This window comes from Elephantulus edwardii, unplaced genomic scaffold (genome assembly GCF_000299155.1).
Source record: "Elephantulus edwardii isolate Elephantulus edwardi_28Jun2011 unplaced genomic scaffold, EleEdw1.0 scaffold00039, whole genome shotgun sequence".
Taxonomy (NCBI): Eukaryota; Metazoa; Chordata; class Mammalia; order Macroscelidea; family Macroscelididae; genus Elephantulus; species Elephantulus edwardii.
In genome coordinates this window covers 6,577,275-6,591,599 of record NW_006399789.1, presented here as the reverse complement: position 1 = coordinate 6,591,599, position 14,325 = coordinate 6,577,275, and the positions used below count along the sequence as shown (strand labels likewise).

The window sequence follows — 14,325 nt, the reverse complement described above, 5'->3', positions numbered from 1 at the left end:
TACAGTATGATCAAGATCCAATGGCAAATAAAGAAGTCCAAGCTGCCATGAAGGCATTGGCAAAAAATAAGGCCCCAGGAATCAACAGGATACCAGTTGACATGTTTCAAATGACAGATGCAGCCCTTGACATGAACACCAGTCGATGACAAGAAGTTTGGAGGACAGCTGCCTGGCTGATTGATTAGAAGAGATCCATATTTGTTCACATTCCCCAAAACGGTGATTCTGAAGATCATTAAAATACAGTTAGAAAACTACATAGAGGGACTACCAGAAATTTAAGCTGGATTCAGAAGAGGCCATGGGACCAGGTGTATCATTGCTGATGTCAAATGGATTCTGGCTGAAAGCAGACAATACTAGAATAATGTCTATTTGAGCTTTACGGGATATGCAAAAACATTTGACTGTGTAGATTGTAACAAATTATGGTGACTTTGAGAAGAATTGGAATCCCAGAACACAAAACTGTGTCCATGTGAAACCTATACCTAGACCAAGAAGCTATTATGTGAACAGAGCAAGGAAACGATGTTGTTGTTATGTGCCGTCGAGTCACCTGCGACTCTTAGTGACGCTATGTACAACAGCCCTAAACCCTGATCTGTCCTGTGCCAATCTCACTGTCTCTAACACACCCACTCCAATTACCCCAGTCACTGAATCAGTCCACCTCATAGAGGTTCTTCCCCTCCTGCACTGTACCTCTACCCTGCCAAGATGGTGTCTTTTTCCAAGGACTGGTCCCTCCTTGCAATATGTCCAAAGTACGTCAGAAGAAGCCTCAGAATCCTTGCTTCCAAGGAGCAGCCTGGTTTAATCTTCTCCAGGATGAACCTGTTTGTTCATGGTACAGTCAATACTCTTCTCCAGCACCACAGCTCAAAGGCATCAATTCTTCTTCTATCCTCCTTAGTCATTTTCCAACTCTATGATGCATAACAAGTGATTGCAAAGACCACGGTCTGTAGCAGATGTACCTTAGTCTCCAGAGTGACACCATTGCTCTTCACTTTGGAGAGGTCCCTAACAGCAGACTTTCCCATCGCAATACATCTTTTAATATCCTGGCTGCTGGTGTCAAGAGTGTTGACTGTGAGCCAAGCAAACCAAAACTCTGAACAATCACAATCTCTTCACCATCCATCCTGATGCTGCCAATTGGTCCTGTGGTGAGAATCTTTGTCTTCTTGATATTGAGCCTCAATCCATATTGAAGGCTGCAGTCCTTGACCCTCTGCAGCAAGCGCTTCAGGTCCTCCTCAGTTTTCAGCAAGCAGGGTTGTGTCATCATCATAACACAGATTGTTGATGGATCTTCCACCAATCCTGATGCCACACTTCTCCTCAAAGAGCCCAGCCTCCCTGATAATCTGTTCTGCAAGATGTGAGTCAAGGTTGTATCCTTTCTCCATATCTATTCAATCTGTATGCTAAACAAATTATTCAACAATCTGGACTCTGTGAAGAAGAATGTGGTGTCAGGATTGGAAGAAGACTCATCAATAACCTTGATTATGCAGAGGACACAAAATGGCTTGTTGAAAGTGAGGAGGACTTGAAGCTCCTGCTTCACATGATCAAACACTGCAGACTTTGATATAGAATGAATCACAAAGCAAGAAAACAAACAAAAATTTGTCAGTCCATAGTGTATTCAGTATTTTTTGTGAACATCACGGTTCAAAGGAATCAATTCTCCTTAGGTAATTTTTCACTCATTCAACTTTCACATGGATATGAAATAAAAATACTGTGGCTTGTATCTGGTGCCCCTGGGTCTTTAAAGTGACATCTTTGCTCTTTAGCATTTCAAAAGTGCTTGGCGGCAGGTTTTCCTAATGCAATGCATCTTTTGATATCTTGACTGCTTATTTCATGGATTTTTATTTTAGATCCATGTAAAATTAAGTATTGACAAAGTCAACCCTTGTTCAATTTGTAATAGTGATTTATTATGCCAGGTGTGGCAATTTTTGTTTTCTTTCTGTTGAGACATAGTCCATCCTGAAGGCTCTTCCTTTGGTCTTCTTCAGTAAGTGCTTCAACTCCTCTTCACTTTCACTAAACAAAATTGCACTGTCTGCATAACTTAAGTTATTGATGAGTCTTCCTCCAATCCTGAAGGGATTCTTCTTCTTCATATAATCCAGCTCTTTGGATTGTTTGCTTAACATACAGATGGAATTGGTAGCGTGAAAGGCTACCCTGTAGCAGGGTATTCCTGTTTTTAAACCACTCAGTGTTTCCTTCTTTTGTTCAGACAAATGTTTCATATTTAATATTTTGAATGAATATTATTAAGTGTTTTGGAATTTCCATTTTTGTCTATGTTATTAACAATGTATCAAAATGGACAAAATTAGTATTCCTTTGTATTGTCAAGGAAGCCCGTTTTGTCATGTTAAAATTGAGTCAAGATCCACTTGACATCAACAGTGATGTCCTTTGCCCTAGGCCCTCTTGGAAATCCTGACGCAATTTCTGTTTCCTGCTCATTTTAAAATTATGTTCAGTAAGATCTTACTTTTATGTGATACTAGTGATATTTTTCAATAATTCTCCCATTCTATTGAATCACTTTTATTTGAAAATCGGTACAGATACTACAGGTACAGAGTGTCAGATAATTGTGTTAGTGTGAAGCTCCTACCTAGACCAGGAGGCTGTTGTACGAACAGAGCAGGGGAAGACTTCATGGATTAAAATTAAGACGGGAGTGTGTCAGGGTTGTATACTCTTTCCCTGCTTATTTAATCTTCATGCTGATCAAATTATTTGAGAAGCTATACTCTATAAAGAGGAATGTGGCATCAGGATTGGAGGGAGACTGGTCAATATGCTGCGTTATGCAGATGACACAACTTTACTTACTGGAAATAAGGAGGACTTGAAGCACTTGTTGCAGAAGATCAAGGAATGCAGCCTTTGGTATAGATTGCATCTCAGTGTCAAAAAACAAGATTCTTACCACTGGACCATTAGGCCACATCATGATGGGTGGAGAAGAGGTTGAGACTGTCAACAACTTCATCTTACTAGGATCCTCAATTAACACATTTGGTACCTGCAGTCAGGAAATAAAGAGACATATTGCACTAGGAAAATCTGCAGTTAAGGACCTCTCCAAATTACTGAGGATTAATGATGTCAGTTTCAGGACTCAGGTACATCTGATTCAGGCCATGGTCTTGCTGTTCACTTGCTATGCATCTGAGAGCTGGACAATGAATAAGGATGACAGAAGAATAATTGATGCCTTTGAGCTGTGGTGTTGAAGAAGAGTACTGAACATCCCATGGACAGCCAAAAGAACAAGCAAATACGTCTTGGAGAGGGTAAAGCCAGAGTGCTCTTTGGAGGCAAGAATGATGAGACTTCTTTTCACCATATTTTGTGCATGTTACTAAGAGAGGTTGTTCTTGGAGAGGGACATGATGCTTGGAAAGTTGAAAGGTCAGCAAAGTAGAGGAAGACCCTCGAGCAGGTGGATTCACATAGTGATTGCTGCAATTGGCTCTACCGTGTCAGGAAGTGTGAGGATGGCACAGGATAGGACCGGGTTCAGATCTGTTGTTTGTAGGCTCACTGTGAGTTATACTCAACTTGATGGCACCTGAAAAACAACAGTAACAGCTACTTATCTCTTTTAATCAATTAGCCAAGTAGCTGTCTTCCCATTATTTTTTTCATAAACAAGTGAGCATCTGTTAATTGAAATACATAAACTGATATTCTATCAATTTCTATAATCTTATTTTTCACCAACGTCTTTACTGCAACTTGAACTTCTTTAACTATTATTTGTTCTTGATCATATGCTGCCTTATGAAATGACTGATCCTCAAGCAATTCTTTTTGGCACAGCGACTCTGTATATTTTTTCCATCTTCTATGATTCTTTCTGGATCATTATTTTCCCCACAGAAACTTTCTGTATTGCAACTCCTAAGTGTGAGGGTTTTGGGGTTTTTCTTTTCTCCAGCTTGAGTACAGTTAACTCTGTTCTTCCCTCTTATGGGGGTTTGTTTTTCTTCTATTTGATTTTCCATCTTAAGCTCTTAGTGCTTTTAATTATAACACTTCACTTTGTCTTCTTGAGCTGCCCTTTGAAATCTTCTATTCAGCTTTATTCATCCTTAGTAATGTTTAGTATAAATATTTATCTTAAAATTATGTAATGTACTTGTCTACCATGAGCTAGCCTGTTGGTATTTTAAGAACTGATGACGTAGTTTCCAGTATCTGCAAGTCATCCCTACAGTAAATGGGGACACAAGTGCTGCACTCATAATAGCAAATGTTAAACAAAGAAACAAACATATGCACACAAACTATAAAATAATCATCAACACACAAGCCAAGCCCCTCAAGCAAACAGACATACATATGCTGTGTGGAAAAGAGCAAACCATAAAACAAACAAGCATACAAATATCATTTAAAATACGCATATTATGTGAAATATGTGTCCAGGGTGTGTCAAGAGGTGGGGCTCCCAGCCTGGGGCAAGTGCTTCTGCTGATGCTTTGTCCAGTCAGCCTGACTTAAGATGATGGATCTCAACTGAAAACAGAATAACAAAAGATGTTTGTGTTTAATTGACTTTATAAAGACATTTACTGTGTGGATTTCAACAAATTATGGATAATGTTGAGAAGAATGAGAATCCCAGAACACTTAATTGCACTCATACAAAGCCTATACATAGACCCAAAAGCAGTTATCTGAATAGAACATGGGACACTGCACGGCTGAAAATCAGGAAAGGTGTGTATCAGTGTTGTATCCTTTTGCCATATCTCTTCTATCTGTTGTTGGTACTGCTGCTGTTAGGTACCATCAAGACAGAACTGACCCATAGATGACCCTCTGGTGGGTTTTCAGAGGCAGTTAATAGCATGGAAGGAGATTGCCCATCCTTCTCCCGTTGAGCAACTGGTAGATCTGAACAGTGTGCCTTCAGGATTGCAGTATCACTAGGCCATCAGCCTCTGAGCAAATAATCTGAGAAATTGGACTATATCATGAAGAAAATGACATGAGGATTGGAAGAAAACTCATCAACAAATGCATTATACAGATGATACGACCTTGATTGCTAATGTGATGAGGACTTGGAACAATTGCTATAAAAGATCAGAGACGACAGCCTTCAATATGGATTACATCTTGAGATGCAGAGAATAAAAATCTCACCATCAGACCAACAGACAACATTGTGATAGATGGAGAAAAGATTGATTTTGCCTGTTATTCTATTTTACTTGGATTCATAATCAATGTACTCTTGGTAACAGCAGTCAAGAAATCAAAAGGTGTGTTGAATTAGGAAAATGTACTGTCAAGGAACTCTTCAAATTGCTGAAGAGCAGGGATGTCAGTTTGAAGATGAAGGTGAGCCACATCCAAGTCTTGATCTTTTGACTTACTTCCTGAGCATCTGACAGGTGGGCAACGAGTAAGGATGGCAGAAGAATAATGAATATTTTTGATTCGTGTTGTTGGGGAATACTGACTACATTATGAATTGCCAAAAGGACAAACAAGTCTTTCTTGGAGGAAGTACAATCAAGGTGTTCCTTAAATGCAAGGATGGTGAAACTTTATCAAACATATTTGGGCATGTTGTCTGGAAGGGCCAGTCATTAGAAAAGGACATTATGCTGTGAAAAATGGAGAATCAAGGAAAGATAGGAAGATCTTTTATAAGACAGACTTAACACTGGGCTCCAATGTATCGTAGATGTTGAGAATGGTGCAAGAGAAGAGAAGGTTCAGGTCTGTCATTCACAGGGTCGCTACAAGTCATGGGTGACTTGATGGCAGCTAACAACAACAATGCTGTTGTTGCTCTGAACCACCAAATCAGAAACGACTCACAGCTGACCCTCTAGTGGATTGTAAAAGACAGTGAACGACATGTGAGGAGAGTCACGTCCTTCTCCTACAGAGCTGCTGGTGGATTTGAACCATAACTTGATATTGTTGTCATTTGCTTAATGTGATATTTCTCAGATCATAACTATACTACTAATGAAACTATTTTGTGAAATCTTTCTACATAGATATATATTTTAGTAACAACATTATTAGTAGCTGGGCAGAATTTTTTTTAATTTTTTTTCTGAGCACCAATTTTTAAAAAATGGTTTTCTTTTTCATGTAATTACTATATAAATATGACAAAAGTTATTGCATAAGTTCATGCGTACCAATTATTTCCATATCAGAGCTAAAATACCAGAAAATATGCAAAATCAGTGACTATAAACACACTAATAAATGAAAACAAATGACCATCATAGCTGTGTATTAATGACAGCTGTGCCAAGAGCACATTCAAGCTCAAACTTATGGCCAACAAGTTGGGTCCTATACGTAGCTGATCCTCTAGCTGGTTTCTGGAGGTTGGAATTGTAAGAGAGGTGATTGTTAATACTTCTCCTGTAGGTCTGATAGATTTGAACAGCGAGACAGCCTTGGCTTTTAGATTCTCAGCACAACTCCCTATAGATTATGCCACCATAGCACCCTTTAAAAAAGTGAATTAAAGGTACAAAATGTGAGTTTGCATTGAGTTTTAGTTTCATAGGCAAGGATTCTGAGGTTTCGTCTGACGTACTTTGGACATGTTCTAAGAAGGGACAGGTCCTTGGAGAGGGACATCATGCTTGGGGCGGTGGAGGGATGGGGCAGGAGGGGAAGGCCCTCTATGAGGTGGATTGATTCAGTGACTGGGGTAATCGGGATGGGTGTGTAGGAGACAGTGTGATTGGCACAGGACAGAGCAGAGTTTAGGGCTATTGTACATAGGGTCGCTATGAGTCGCAAATGACTTGACAGCACATAACAACAGCAACAACAATAGCAACAACAACAGGTATATTAACGAGTAAATGGAGCTTGTGAAAATTTTCTGCTCTTGTAAATAATGGTAGGGCTGTTTTTATAACAAATTACAAACACCACTAAGACACTACATAAAAAAATTTTAGTCATCTTTGTTTCCCTTCTCTGACAGTGCCATCTGGTAAGGTACATACCCTCTGTACCTGACCCTTAGTGATGCCACTGGCATAAAAACAAGAGAACTGATCGGTTGATGTAATTAATCCTAATTCTCAGGAATCAAAAGCATTGATGGTTCAAGGGGCAGAATTCACAGCTTTCATATGAAAAGCTACGTCAGATTCTTGGTCAGGGTTCTCCATGCACAGATAGCACCTATTTGTTAGTGGAAGTTTACAAATTACTACGATGCTAAATATGTATTAGAAGGGCTTACAGACTAAGACAGACTAGGAAGAAGGGCCTGGTGATCTACAGAGGTTATTTTTCACCCTGTAAGTCTGATCAGCCAAAACACCCCATGTAGTAGTACAGCGCAATGCCCTATGGTCTTATCAAACATTCTAGTTCTCTAAAGAGTAGTGCTTTATCTCTGAGGTAAGATGTTCTCTCTTGATTAAATATATTGGTTAGAGAAAACTAGACCTACTATATAAAAATCTTACTGAGTATCAGAGACTATATTGAAATTCTATTGTCAAAAGACTGATTTCACATTAGTGACTATTGTAGGATTAGACTTGCAATTACTCTTTTTTGTCACTCTTCAAGACATTTCAACACAGGCTAAAAACCACATGGGCCTATGTAGGTGCATGAATGAGTATAAAAACAAAAGAACTTGTGGTTGCTTGTGTTACTACTTTAAAATTCTCTACAAACAAACAATTTTCCTAAAGACTTGAATTTGTGGAACCTTTAATTAAATGAAAATGGATTTTAATTACTAATTAACTATGAAAATGGAAAGTCAAATTTCCACAGAAGAAATTAATGATAAGAACTGGCTCCCAGAGTTCCACCCATAATGATAGCTCTATTTGCACTGCTAACAAAATTAAGTAATCTACCCAGGTTCCTTTTCTTTTTTTCAAGGTCTGTCGTTCAGAATAGAGTTCCTACCAATTTTTTCACCAATGAGTTTTCTAAGTTGTAAGCAAGAGAACTCAAATCTGGACAATGTAAACAAATTAAAAAAAGATATTAAAAGCTTGTTGATTAGAGAAAGTCAAGGTAACACCACAATAAGGAACCAAAGAGCTTTAACTTTCCATTGTTCTCTAATAATGAGTTCATGTTCTACTTTAAGAGAATAGGAGATATGTATTAACTATTTGATTTGTCTTTTGATTTCCTGGCTGCTGGTTCCAAAAATGTTGATTGTGGAGCCATGAAAGCTGTTAACAATCTCAGTCTCTGATGTCCATCGTGATGCTGCCAGTCGGCCCACTGGTGAGAATCTTTATTTTCTTGATGTTGAACTTCAATCCGTACTGAAGGTTGCAGTCCTTTACCCTCAACAGCAAGTGCTTCAGGTTCTCCTCAGTTTCAGCAAGTAAGGTGGGGTCATCTGCATATCACAGATTATTGATGAATCTTCCTCCAATCATGATGCCACATTCCTCGTCATAGAACCCAGCCTCCCAGATGATCTGTTCCACAAAAGGTATGAAGATAGGACACATTCCTGATGTACACCCTTTCTAATTTTAAAGCATGCAGAGTTGCCTTCTCTGTTCTGATGACTGCATCTTAGACCAAGTATAGGTTTCACATAAACACAATCAAGTGTTCTGGGATTCCCATTCTTCTCAGAGTCAGCCACAGTTTATTGTGATCCACACAGTTAAAGGCCTTTGCATAGTCAATAAAACACACATAGACATTCCTCTGGTACTCTCTACTTTCAGTCAAGTTGCATCTAACACTTACTCTAATATCCTTAGTACCACGACCTCTTCTAAATCCAGCCTTCACATCTGGCAGTTCTCTGTCGATGTATTGTTCTGGTCATTTTTGGATACTTTTCATCAGACTCTTGCTTGCATGTGATATTTATGATACTGTTTGATAATTTCCACACTCTATCAGGTTACCTTTCTTGCTGTCAGGGACATCTCTAGAGTACTAAGGAGTAATGATGTCAGTCTGGAGACTAAGGTGCATAACAACAACAATAACAACAACATTAACTATTTGAATATTGTACTTTGATAGCTTTTGGAGAAACCACAGAAATATCTCATTCATTTCATCTGTCAGAGTCAGTTAAACCACATTGACTTAGAAGTGCATCTCATATTCTATTTAAAGCCAGGTATGACTTTTCTCAGTTACTTAGACAGTGTGAACTGCTTGCACTTAACTATTAACTTAAAGACTCCCTGCTTGTCGATTCACCTTGGAACTTAAACCTTCACGCTTTTCTGAGTATGTTAACCATATGCACCACCCAGGAAGAGAAATGTGGCATCAGGATTGGGGCAAGATCCATCAACAACCTGCATTATGCAGATTACACAGCCCTGCTTGCCAAAACTGAGGAGGACCTGAGGCATTTGCTGCAGAAGGTCAATATGATTGAAGCCCAACCTCAAGAAAACAAAGATTCTCACCACTGGGCTGATTAGCAGTATCGTGATAGATGGTGAAGAGATTGAGATTGTTAACATATTCAGTTAGCTTGGCTCCACAATCAACACTCTTGGTACCAGCAGCCAGGAAATCAAAATATGAATCGCATTGGGAAAATCTGCTGTCAGGGACCTTGCCAGAGTACTGAAGAGTAACAAAGTCAGTCTGGAGACGAAGGTGCACCTGATCCAGTCTGTGGTCTACGTAATTACTTGCTATCAGAAAGCTGGATGATGACTAGGGATGATAGAAGGAGCCTGGGAGCCCTAATTAGACACCAGGTACAGTTGTCTTTGGGCCAGTCTTCCGCCATCCCAGTCAGAACACAAAGTTCATTTGTGATCCAGTCAGAACATAAAGTTCATTTGTGATCCAGCCTGCACTTCCAAGTCTAGATCAGGGATATCTGGTTGGCAGGATGTCAGCACTTGCCCTTAGTTGCAAGGAAGTCTGGGAGAACAAATACTTGCCACTATTTTATAAAGTGAAACATTCCCAAGCATAACATGAGTGTGCAGATAATGAGGCATTCTGGTGAATAACAGACTTGTACAGGAGACATGGTTCTCTGACCTAATTCTCACAGCTTGTCTACCTCTGGGACTGCTTTTCTATTAGGTCAGTTGTTTTTGTCACCTCAATGCATGAGGGCAGAGGAATGCTGCACCCCAAGTGCGTGCAGCTGCTGAGAGAATGGGTTCAGAACTCAATCCTTATCATTCCTTTCTTTCCTGACTGATGGGGCCTTTTTCATGGATTTATACAAAGGTAGTATCCTGTTCTTTAAAATAATGTTATTTATTGCTTTCATTAACAAACTTGAACCACTGGAAAAGCCACACATATTAGTAAAAATGAACCTCAGCTTGTGGAAGTGTTGCATGACTGTTAGCGGCTTGCCTCCATACCTCTTTTCTTGCCAAGTGTTGCAAAATCATTGATTTTGAACCATCACACTCAATAGCTTCAATATCACACCCCAACCTGACGGCTGTCAAAGTCTCCACTGTTGAGAGTATCTACTTCTGTAGCCTACTGTGTCTGGAAATAGTCTTCCTCTATAAAGTTGTTATAAAAAGAGACAAACATACAAAAAACCTGGAGCTGTATTGTTTTCCACACAAAGAGAAAGGGGAGTGGTAAAGTCAGATATTGGCTAGACTTTAGAATGGTCTTAGACCTTATAATCTTGGAGTTACATAATGAGCAGAACAGAGACAGGCACACCCGTCAAGTGTAGACAGAAGCCACAGAATACCAAGGAATTCCCCCAAACTACCGGGGCTATTGACAAGGTAGGAGCAGCTGCATCCTGAATGCAGACTTCTGGATACCTCAGTGGTGAGGGAAGAAGTTCTTATTTTTTAAACTCTCTTTAAAGGTATACATTGTGTTAGAGCATCACAGAACCATGAAGGGAATTATTGTTTAACAGGGAGAAACCTACTGCTGTCAATTGGATTCTGAGTTATGGTGACCTTTTATCAGAGTTTCCGAGGTTGTATATCATGACAGAAGACTGCCTCATCTTCCTATTGCGGAGGAGCTGGGGGGGTTTGAACTGCTAACCTTTTGCTTGGCAGTTCAACACTTAACTGGTTACATCGCAAGGGTTCATAATAGAAATAGGGAAATATGTGTATATGCATTTAGAGAGAGGATAGATGCATTAAACATTTGAAATAAGAATTATAGGTATGAAAACACACACACCCACCCACACACCCCTCATTGAGTAGCACTGTACTGCATATGTTAGTAGGCCAGATATTTGCAGCCTATACTTGGAGGATTCTAAAAGGACTTCTTGATCACAAAGAGTCTATTATAGAGCAAAAGGAAGATTGTGGCCCATGGCTTTTAAGAATTTATTCCACCATATAATTTCTGAAGAACAGCAGGTGAGGCATTTATTTGCAATTTTATTTGAGATTCATTATTTAGAAAAAGAAGTAGAAGTAAAATTTCATTTGTATTTGTTATAGTTCCTGAAAAAAATGAGAATTTTCTGAAACAACGAAAACTTGACTCATAACGTCTCTTATAAATGCTGACTAGAATAATCATACACATTTCTGATGCTCACACGGCATTGATTCACACAGAGAGACCCACGGTCCAGCATTGCTTCTCTCAGTATTGAAAAGTTACGGTGGATGTGAGAAGCGCTTACTCTGATAAGTTCAGCATATAACCTGTGCCACAGATGCCCGCTACTTATCAGTCAAGAAGCTTTATATTGCATATGACAGAAATTCAAGTCAAAGTAAAATAAAGGGAAAGGGAACTTCTTTGCTCTCTTCAAGCCCAAGTCAAGTCCAGAAGCTGCGCAGATTGCCAGAGCAGCTGGATTTGCTTTTATCATCTGCAATCTGGCTTCACCTCAACATTCCTCTCTGTGGGCTTCATTTGCTAACAGATTTTTTCCAACTGCTGGGAAGGTGACCTAGGGCAGCCCCAGACCTAAGGGATCCTTAAAACACGTGGTTCCAGAAGTGCAGGGTGACCTTGTCCTCTCCATTCCATGTCAGTATTCACCAAGGACATTGAGTCAAGTCTCTACAGATGTGAGGGAGGGTTGAAGCACAGAGAAGGGAGGATGTAAGCATAGACTAAGCAGACCCATCTCCAGGATCATCAGCTTCACCACAGTACAGATTCAGTTCAGTGTGAACGAAGGCTTTTCTGTGTACACAAATCTGTTTCTGCCTACACAGTAGCGTCCTTGATTGGTGCAAATAATTAATGCTCTTGCTGCTAATCCAAAGGTTGGAGCTTCAAGTTTACACAGAGGCACTTGGGAAGAAAGGTCTGGTGATTGACTTCCAAAATAGCAGCCATTGCAAATCCTGTGGAGCACAGTTAAACTCTGACCCACATATGGTCACTTTGAGGCCACAACAGCCCGATGGCAGTGGGCGGTGGTGGTGGTGGCAGTTAACAATGCTCGAATTATTTTCTTAAGAGGCAAAGCATTTTGAGCTTTAAAAAAAAGTAGTATTTTGTTATACTTTTGACAGAAGTTTATATAGCAAATATATTCCATTGGAAATTTCTATACAAGTTGTTCAATGACATGAGGGGACATTTTCTACAGCGTCAGCATTCTCATTCATTGTATTCTGGTTGTTCCATTTCCAGTACTCTAGTTTCCCTAGCCACCGTCTTCTCATCTTTGTTGTAGAGCTGTTGTTTCACTTTTAGTCTCATAGAGATCTTTTATTTAAGATATTGTTGTGGTTGTGTACCATCGAGTCAGAGCTGACCCATAGCTCCAATGGATTTTCACAGGAAGTTAAACACACAGGAGGAGATTGCCAGGTCTTCTTCTGTGGAGCAGTTGGTGGGATTGAACTTTATGCCTTTGGGATGGTAACTCAGTTTCTTACCTTTATATAGAATAATTCAGATAATTCTAATGGGCACCCAGATTTAAGACATATACTAAAGGTCCAAGATAGTCCTTAAATTCTTTTTCCTCTATTTTTCATCTATGAGCATAGAACATCTAAACTTTTTGAGAACACACAATACACAGATCTGTGTTGTTATATGTTTTTTAAAGTTATGTGCTTGCTGCAGAGGATATTCAAAATAGGAGTACAAAAAGAAAACCATCACTCATAATCCCCTCTGATAAAAGTCACTAGTGGAGACTCCTCCGCCCCCTAAAGTGGTACCTGTTCAGGTATCTGAGATGTTCTTTCCCAGGATTCCAGAATGGAGACTGAAGGAAACCCAGTGACAAAAGGAAATGGGAAAGAAGTTCACAGTGACCAAATAGCATCACCAACAGCCATGTTGGTGGCTGAGGAACCAGAAGTTTTAATACCAGCACCCCAGGTCCAGTTTTCTTTAGAGCCTGCAGGGCTCCCATCAAAGCCTGGAAGAAGGTGCTTCTGTCAAGGACCTTGAAACCATCCCACAAAGGAATCCCCCCAACCCTGGAGCCTCCCTGCAGAGGTTCAGACAGTTCCGCTATGAGAAGGCAGCTCGGCCCAGGGATGTATTTCAACATCTGCAGGATCTGGTGATCGAGTGGCTGAGACCTGACATCCACACAAAGAAGCAGATTGTGGAAATGCTGGTGCGGGAGCAGTTCCAGGGCATCCTGCCTGAAGAGCTCAGATTTCGGCCTGGAGTCAGAATTATCAGCTAGATGTCCCTCCTTTCTTGTTTACCCACTTGTTTGCTCAATCTAAGTACAAAATTAAGCCACAGTTTCCCTTTGGTGCCAAATCTAACATTAGGAACGGGAAAGTTGCCTTTGACTGATTTTAATAAGAATCAATCAAAACTCATGTCTGGACCTCCTTTTTGGCCAAGACAATTTCATTTCCCAGGACTGAACTCCAGAAGGAGTTTCTGTGCCCTGTTGTTAGGACAATCAGCCTGCTGCTGCTTCTTCTGTCAAGAGCTCTGTTGACTGCCTCACCTCCTCCCTCCTCCTTTGTTTGCACTTTGTGTTACCCTTTAATATATATTGTTTTTATGTATCCAAAGAGATAATCAGCTTTAAGTTTCAGATTTCTCACTGTGGTGGTAACATGAACGGAAACTGTAACTAGCTGTTAACTCAGTTATCAAAGTTTGGTCTTTAATAATAAAAAAAAAGTCACTAGTGTATTTTCATATATATATCTTAGAGCATGTTGATTGTGTTTGTGTGCTGTCAATTTGGAGATAACCTATAGCTGACCCTTCAGCAGTTTTTCAGAGACAGTAAATAATATGAGAGGAAATTGTCCATCCTTCTCCTGTGGAGCAGCCGGTGGATTTGAACCACATGCCTTTAAGATTGCAGTACAGCTTCTTACCACTAGACCACTGGAGCTC

General features: G+C 39.9%; 1 pseudogene; it reads left to right on the top strand.

The window, feature by feature from the left end:
- The first annotated feature begins 13,209 nt into the window (after positions 1 to 13,209).
- On the top strand, positions 13,210 to 13,648 carry LOC102861007 (annotated as a pseudogene).
- The last annotated feature ends 677 nt before the right edge of the window (positions 13,649 to 14,325 follow it).